Raw genomic sequence first — 6,413 nt, forward strand, 5'->3', positions numbered from 1 at the left:
CTGGGACCTCACCGTGGCCCAAGGTTGCGGGACAGGCCACCCACAACAGGCTATTCTTCTCCACTCTTGAGCTCCATCTCCCTTCATAATGCTTAAGCTGCTCTACTTCTCTTTCTTTCCCATCTGTCCACCACATGCTTGTACGTTGTGGTGACTCCCACTGGAGGCTGCCAGGTGACCGGTGGACCCTTGGGTGACATCCTCCTTCTAAGCTCGGTGGCCTGGCATGTATCTACTGCTGGGCTGAGCTGCTCATGGGAGGGCAGGTCTGTGGGTGGCGTGGTGGTTTGCAGGTCTCTGCCTGTCTTCCTGCCCCCTTGCAATGTTGTGGTGGTAGGCGTGCCTCTCTGTGGCCTGCCTGTGCAGTGGGTGCACTGGGGCAGAGGCAGGTCTGTGGACGTCTCCTGCGCCTACCCTACCTGCGCAGCATGGCACGGGGGAATTCAGTTCTCCTTCTTTCTCCTCCTGCACTGCGATTCCTGAATTTGATCTGATTTGATTTATATGTCCTAGGCATAAAAGAGCTTTGGCCACCAAGTCATGCATCAAGCTAGGATAATCAAAGGACTGCCATCTGTTCCCGACTGATGTAAGAACATCATCACTTACAAGGTGCTTTTTTGCCCATTGCCAGGGTGGAATTTCCAATTCTTTTTGAAGAATTGAGAATACTATAGAGAGAGTGAGCCTTTATGTTGGATTCTTAAGTTCTGCTGTGGGCTCTTTCATCTGCTTTGTTTGGGGTAGGTAACAAGGTTTCTGTGACTTAGTAATTAGAACATGTTCAAAAAGGAAGAATAACACCTTTCATTAATGGAAAATGTCTTCCATACAGCAAGTTCACAATGGCTATTACCAATCAACATTAATACCAAGTCTTCCTCATAATCTTTCCCTGTCCCATTGCCCTAGAGTTCTGCCTTACTACTGTAAGAGTCTACATGGTGTTCCAATATTCCATAAGCATGCCAGAATCATTCCATAAGCATTCAGAATCATTAAAAATTCTCAGCCTATCCGGTTTCACACTACTATTTCTGGGCACAGGCCTGGCCTTCAGAGCTTTAACAGACTCCTCTAGAGTTTCTGTTGTGTAGCCTTGAGGAAGAAATTGCAGTGAATCCCTTTTGATATTAGAAATATTTGAATGCAATTATATCGCCATAGATTTCAAAGTCTTTGAGTGCCTTCTATAAGATATTTTTAGTGCATTACCTGAATCATGGCGAATTATCAAAATATTTGAAGCTTAATAATGATCTGTAATGGGCTATACTAATCACATCATCCTTTAATTAAAAGACACAATTAGAACAACTTCCCCAAGTCAGCTGCAATATTTTAAACAAAAGCTACTGTTTATGATAATTACTTCCTTCTTAAATTTTCCAAAACATTAGTTCTTATTTAAGACTTTTTGGGTGTCCTAATAAGTTATCAAGTTAACAGTTTCTTAGGATACTAGTTATATCTCAGCCACTGCCATTCATTTTTAAAAACTCTAAACAAATTAAGTATTTTTTTATTTAAAGTATAAAGCATTCTTAAGAGAAATTTTCTTCTGACTTTCTTTAAATTTTTATTTATTTATTTAATATTTATTACATTTATTCATTTTGTATCCCAGCTGTAGCTCACTCCCTCATCTCTCCCTATGCTGCTTTGCTAGTTCACTGATAGAGGAGGTCCTCTTCTCTTTCTATCTGACCCTAGCCTATCAGGACTGGCTACCTCATCTTTCTCTGTGGCCTAGCAAAGCTGCACTCCGCCCTCCCCCCGCCGCCCAGAGGGAGGTGATCAAAGAGCAGACCACTGACTTCATGTCAGAGACAGCCCCTGCTCCCCTTACTAGGGAATCCACTTGGAAACTGAGCTGCCATGGGCTACATCTGAGCCGGCAGTCTAGGTTCTCTCTATGCCTGGTACTTGGTTGGAGCATTGGTCTCTGCAGGCCCCCCTAGGCAGAGACATTTTGGCTCTGTTGGTCTCCTTGTAGAGCTCCTAGTCATCAGGGAAATGCAAATCAAACAACCCTGAGATTTCACCTTTCACCCATCAGAATGGCTACGATCAAAAACTCAAGTGACAACACATGCTGGAGAGAATATAGAGAAAGGGGAACCCTCCTCCATTGTTGATGGGAGTGTAAACTTGTACAACCATTTTGAAAATCAATCTGGTGCTTTCTCAAAAAAATAGGAATTGTGCTACCTCAAGATCCAGCTATACCACTCGTAGGCTTATCTCTGAAATATGCTCAACTATATAACAAGGACATGAAATTAAACCAAAAATGTGACCCCAGATGGGATACCTGCAAGCTTGTTAGAAAGAGAAGTTTCTAGTCTCATGGGAGTGTACTGGCTGAACACATGATCTTTGGTTGTGCTAGAACTAGCAGACTGCTTTACAACACATTTCATTCATGTTTATAACAACTGGTAATTCACTGAAAATTAAGAGATGACCACAAATTAGGCAGTGATAACCACCAGATCTAGGTTAAGAAGGAGAAAGAAAGAAAGAAAGAAAGAAAGAAAGAAAGAAAGAAAGAAAGAAAGAAAGAAAATCCAAACAGAACAATTGCTTTATCTAACAGAATAATATCTAATATGGATAAACACGAGGCTGTTATATATTAACCATGGATTTATTCAATAGCAACTGTACATCAAATGCTATGCTGGATAATGGGATGGGTATAAATTTATTTCCTGCCCTCAAGGAGGAATTTTTAGGCTAAAAAGACAGTCATGTACACAAATAATTAAAAACACAGGAAAGAAAGTGTGCCAGTTATTAAGCTTTTGTCTCTCAGTTTCAACACCCATCGCCATATGCTTCTTCATAAAGTTTGGTCTGGAACTCTGCAAACCACATTTCTGCACTGGCAGCATCCTGTTAAGCTCTGCAAGTTGGTATGCAAAGAAAGGCTGTAAGGATAGAAAAGAAAAGGAGACTTGCTGTTTCCTTTTACTTCTCCTGGCTTTGTGTAGTTGAAAGTGTCTCCAGCTTCACCACCTAGACATAATGTGGTTGCTTTTTCCTGAGGTACCAGTGAAATTTAGTTTGCAAGTTTTCTAGTTTTCCTCTACTTGTCAGACAAGCCTCTTCACTTTTTTTTTTCTTTCTTTTTTCAGAAACACTACTGCCCCTCTTCAGCATCTGAATTTTGGCATGAATCCTCTTCTCTGGTCCCAGCACCAGCTCAAAAACATCTTGAAGCATGTTTGAAATAATCCTAACACCTGCCATTCATTTCACAACTGTACAGGCGATAGCTGCTTCTTGCAGTTGCTGCCATGATGATGGCTAGGGCTCTACTTTTGTTTTATACTCTTATTAGACTTAAGTGCATTAATGATTTTATTACATCATTTTTGTTAGAATAGCTAGTGACTTTTCTGCCTGCTTACTGGATGATGAACAACTCGATAAATGATGTGTACACTGATGGGAAGTGTTAGCACAGCAGATTGTTTCCTGCATGCTTTCTGTTGAATCAGATTCTGCATCTCATCAGAGCTATATTTTAATCCACTTAGAAAACTACTTTGCATTCTGAATTCAAATCTATTGCTATTCCTAATAAAAATAGAAAGCATCTCTTAGACTATGTATGTACAAAGGAAGATGATATAGCCAGCCCTGATAAGACCTAATAGGCTAGGGTCAGATAGAAGGTGAGGAAGTCCTCCTCTATCAGTGGACTAGGGAAAGGACATAGGGGGAGAAGAGGGTGGGTGGATGGAACTGGGAGGAGATGAGGGAAGGGACTGAAGTAGGGATACAAAGTGAATAAAATTGAAATAAATAAATATATAATTAATTAAAATTTAAAAAGTAGTATGTATGTATGTACTATAGGTAAAACTGGGTGATGTTATAAATACGTAGCAGAGGGAAAAGGAAAGCAATATACTTACCCTTTGTTCCTATTGAAAACACAGTTTGAACTAGCAGGCTGAAGTTATAGTAGGAAAAAGATTTTTAAAAATCAGCCTTCTTTAAGGCCTGGCAAGAAGTCTCCATGGGGAGCATCACCTACGTGTGGGGATGAGTTCAATATTAGAATCCTGCATGTTGGCTGAAGTAGAATGCATCTTTTTCCTCTTGGCTCCAAGCTCTCGAAATAATGACCTACAAGACTCAAAACATATATACAAATACCTAGGGCATTTAGCTAGTCTCTTCTCTGGCTATCTCATAACTTAAAATAAACAATTTGTATTAATCTTAGTTCTGCCACATGGCTGGCTACCTCTGCTCAGGTACTATGCTTCAATCCTTACATATTCCCAGATGAATGTCTCGTGCCTGGCTCTATTTCAAAATCCTTTCTGCCTGCTGGATGTCTGACCTTCTATTCTACCGTTTCCTATTAGCCATAGGTTTCTTTGACAGGCAATGCATCCATACAGGGTACAAGGTATTCTGTCTACACTTGGCAGGAGAGAATCACCTCCTGAGAGTTGTCTTCTCTGGCCTCCACAGTACTCCGTGGCATATACACCTTTGTGTACATGCACATACACACACACACACACACACACAAGCACACGAGAAGGAAAGAGAGAGGGGGGAGAGAAAGAAAGACAAAGAGGGAGGAGAGGGAGAGAGAGAGAGAGAGAGAGAGAGAGAGAGAGAGAGAGAGAAAGGGAGAGGAGAAAGCTCTGTCTTAGGGGCTGAAGAAATGGCTCAGTGCACATTTCCTCTTCTTCCAGAGGACTCAGGTTCAATTCCCAGCACCCACACAGCAGCTCACAACTGTCTGTTATTCTTGTTCTGCCAGATCTGATACCCTCACACCAATGCCCATAAAATAAAATAATAATAAAAAAGCCTTGGTCCTAGGTAAATATAAAATTTGCTTCTGAATATGGAACAAATTACTACCATAAACTATGCTACAAATGAAAATGATGCCCTATACTACAGGCTGGGAAACTATGGCTTTCTGTTTTTGCGTGGTACATTCTTTGATCTGCAAGGTCATTGAATTAGCTGTACTGGATAGCTTATTAAACTGTGATTCTATGAGGTTGGTGTTTATAAATTCATTTTGTTATGGCCTTTTCCAATAAGAAGGGAATAGTATTTACTGCAGTGGACAGAATGTATAAAAGAAAATAAAGTAAATGAGTCATGTAAGAGAGGACATTGGAACATGTGCCTGCCTAAAGCCTTTCTAGGTAACAAGGTATTGGAATAGGACAATATAGTTAGAAAAGTAATTAGAAGAACAAATAGGTTGGAAGAAATATTTCCTCTCCTTGGTCCCTTCAGTCTAAGTAATGATCAAGGTCAAAAGCTCCTGCAGTTGAGCTTTTGTCCTTGTTTTAGGTTTCATAGATGACATTTGAAATGTCCTATCCAAGAACAGCATGTTTCCATGGAAGATACTAATCCATACAACAGGTAATTTTTCAATCTTGGTAGTTTTTCTAAATTTTCTGACATATCACCAGTGACTCTGAAATTTGTTGTGATAATTGGAGCGAGGAAAAGTGCTACTTTCTAATGTGAAATTATTAGAAAGCTTTCTATAGTTTTTTTCTATAAATGTTTTCTATAATTGTTTTTCTGAACTGTCAGTCAGACTAGCAAAACTAAATAGCAGGATCCACTTTTTAAACATATACCCAAGTCATTAGTAGACAACATTAAGTTTTGGTGTTTAAGAGCTATTGGAAACGTGGATGTTAATATCAATAAAGAACATTAACATTACAGTCTTATATATGATTGACAAGGGAGGTGGGTGAATTAGGAAAAATATGCTAAATTTCAGACAGTATTCTTGGAACTACTACATGTAAATGTATTTTAAAGGGTGAATTAATATTTTTAAGAGCATAATTATTAGTTTGCATTGACTTACATGTTAAAATGAGGGAATAGTCATCTCAATTATTTGTGTAGAACATGCAAAGTATCCCATCTAGAGTTAAGTAGATATTTAATATGATTTGAATGCTAAATGATTTAACATTTCTTTTCCTACTCCAGCACTTCATCTTCATAGATACATTGTCGTTGAGGCAAAAAAAAAAGTGTAAAAGGGAAGTCAGATTACTTCTGTATGTCAAGAGTGATCAAATTCTGGTCATGGCAAGACAAAGGGTAGAATTTTTTATATGCTAAATATTTATTGAATACACACACAACACTCATTCTTTCACCATCATAATGAGTTCACTCATAGAGTTCAGAATACCTACAGTAGCGTCTTCAAAAAACAGGGTTGTATAGGTTATCTACAGTTCTCAAAGACTGTCAAATCGGTGTATTAGAATGAAATATCATCTTTCTCAGTTTGCTTAGAAGTGCAAATCACAGTTAATCATTTCATGGAAATGCTATGAACAGAACTTGTTATTTAATTATAATTATTGGTACTTTTATTGTATACG

At 39.0% G+C, this 6,413-nt stretch overlaps 1 non-coding gene across 1 annotated transcript; it reads right to left on the bottom strand.

Moving 5' to 3' along the window:
* Positions 1 to 500: 500 nt before the first annotated feature.
* LOC132648833 (small nucleolar RNA SNORA48) lies at positions 501 to 640 on the bottom strand. The gene has a single exon (XR_009587235.1). It is a non-coding gene; the product is annotated as a small nucleolar RNA SNORA48 (small nucleolar RNA).
* Positions 641 to 6,413: the final 5,773 nt, after the last annotated feature.

This window comes from Meriones unguiculatus, chromosome 17 (genome assembly GCF_030254825.1).
Source record: "Meriones unguiculatus strain TT.TT164.6M chromosome 17, Bangor_MerUng_6.1, whole genome shotgun sequence".
Lineage (NCBI taxonomy): Eukaryota > Metazoa > Chordata > Mammalia > Rodentia > Muridae > Meriones > Meriones unguiculatus.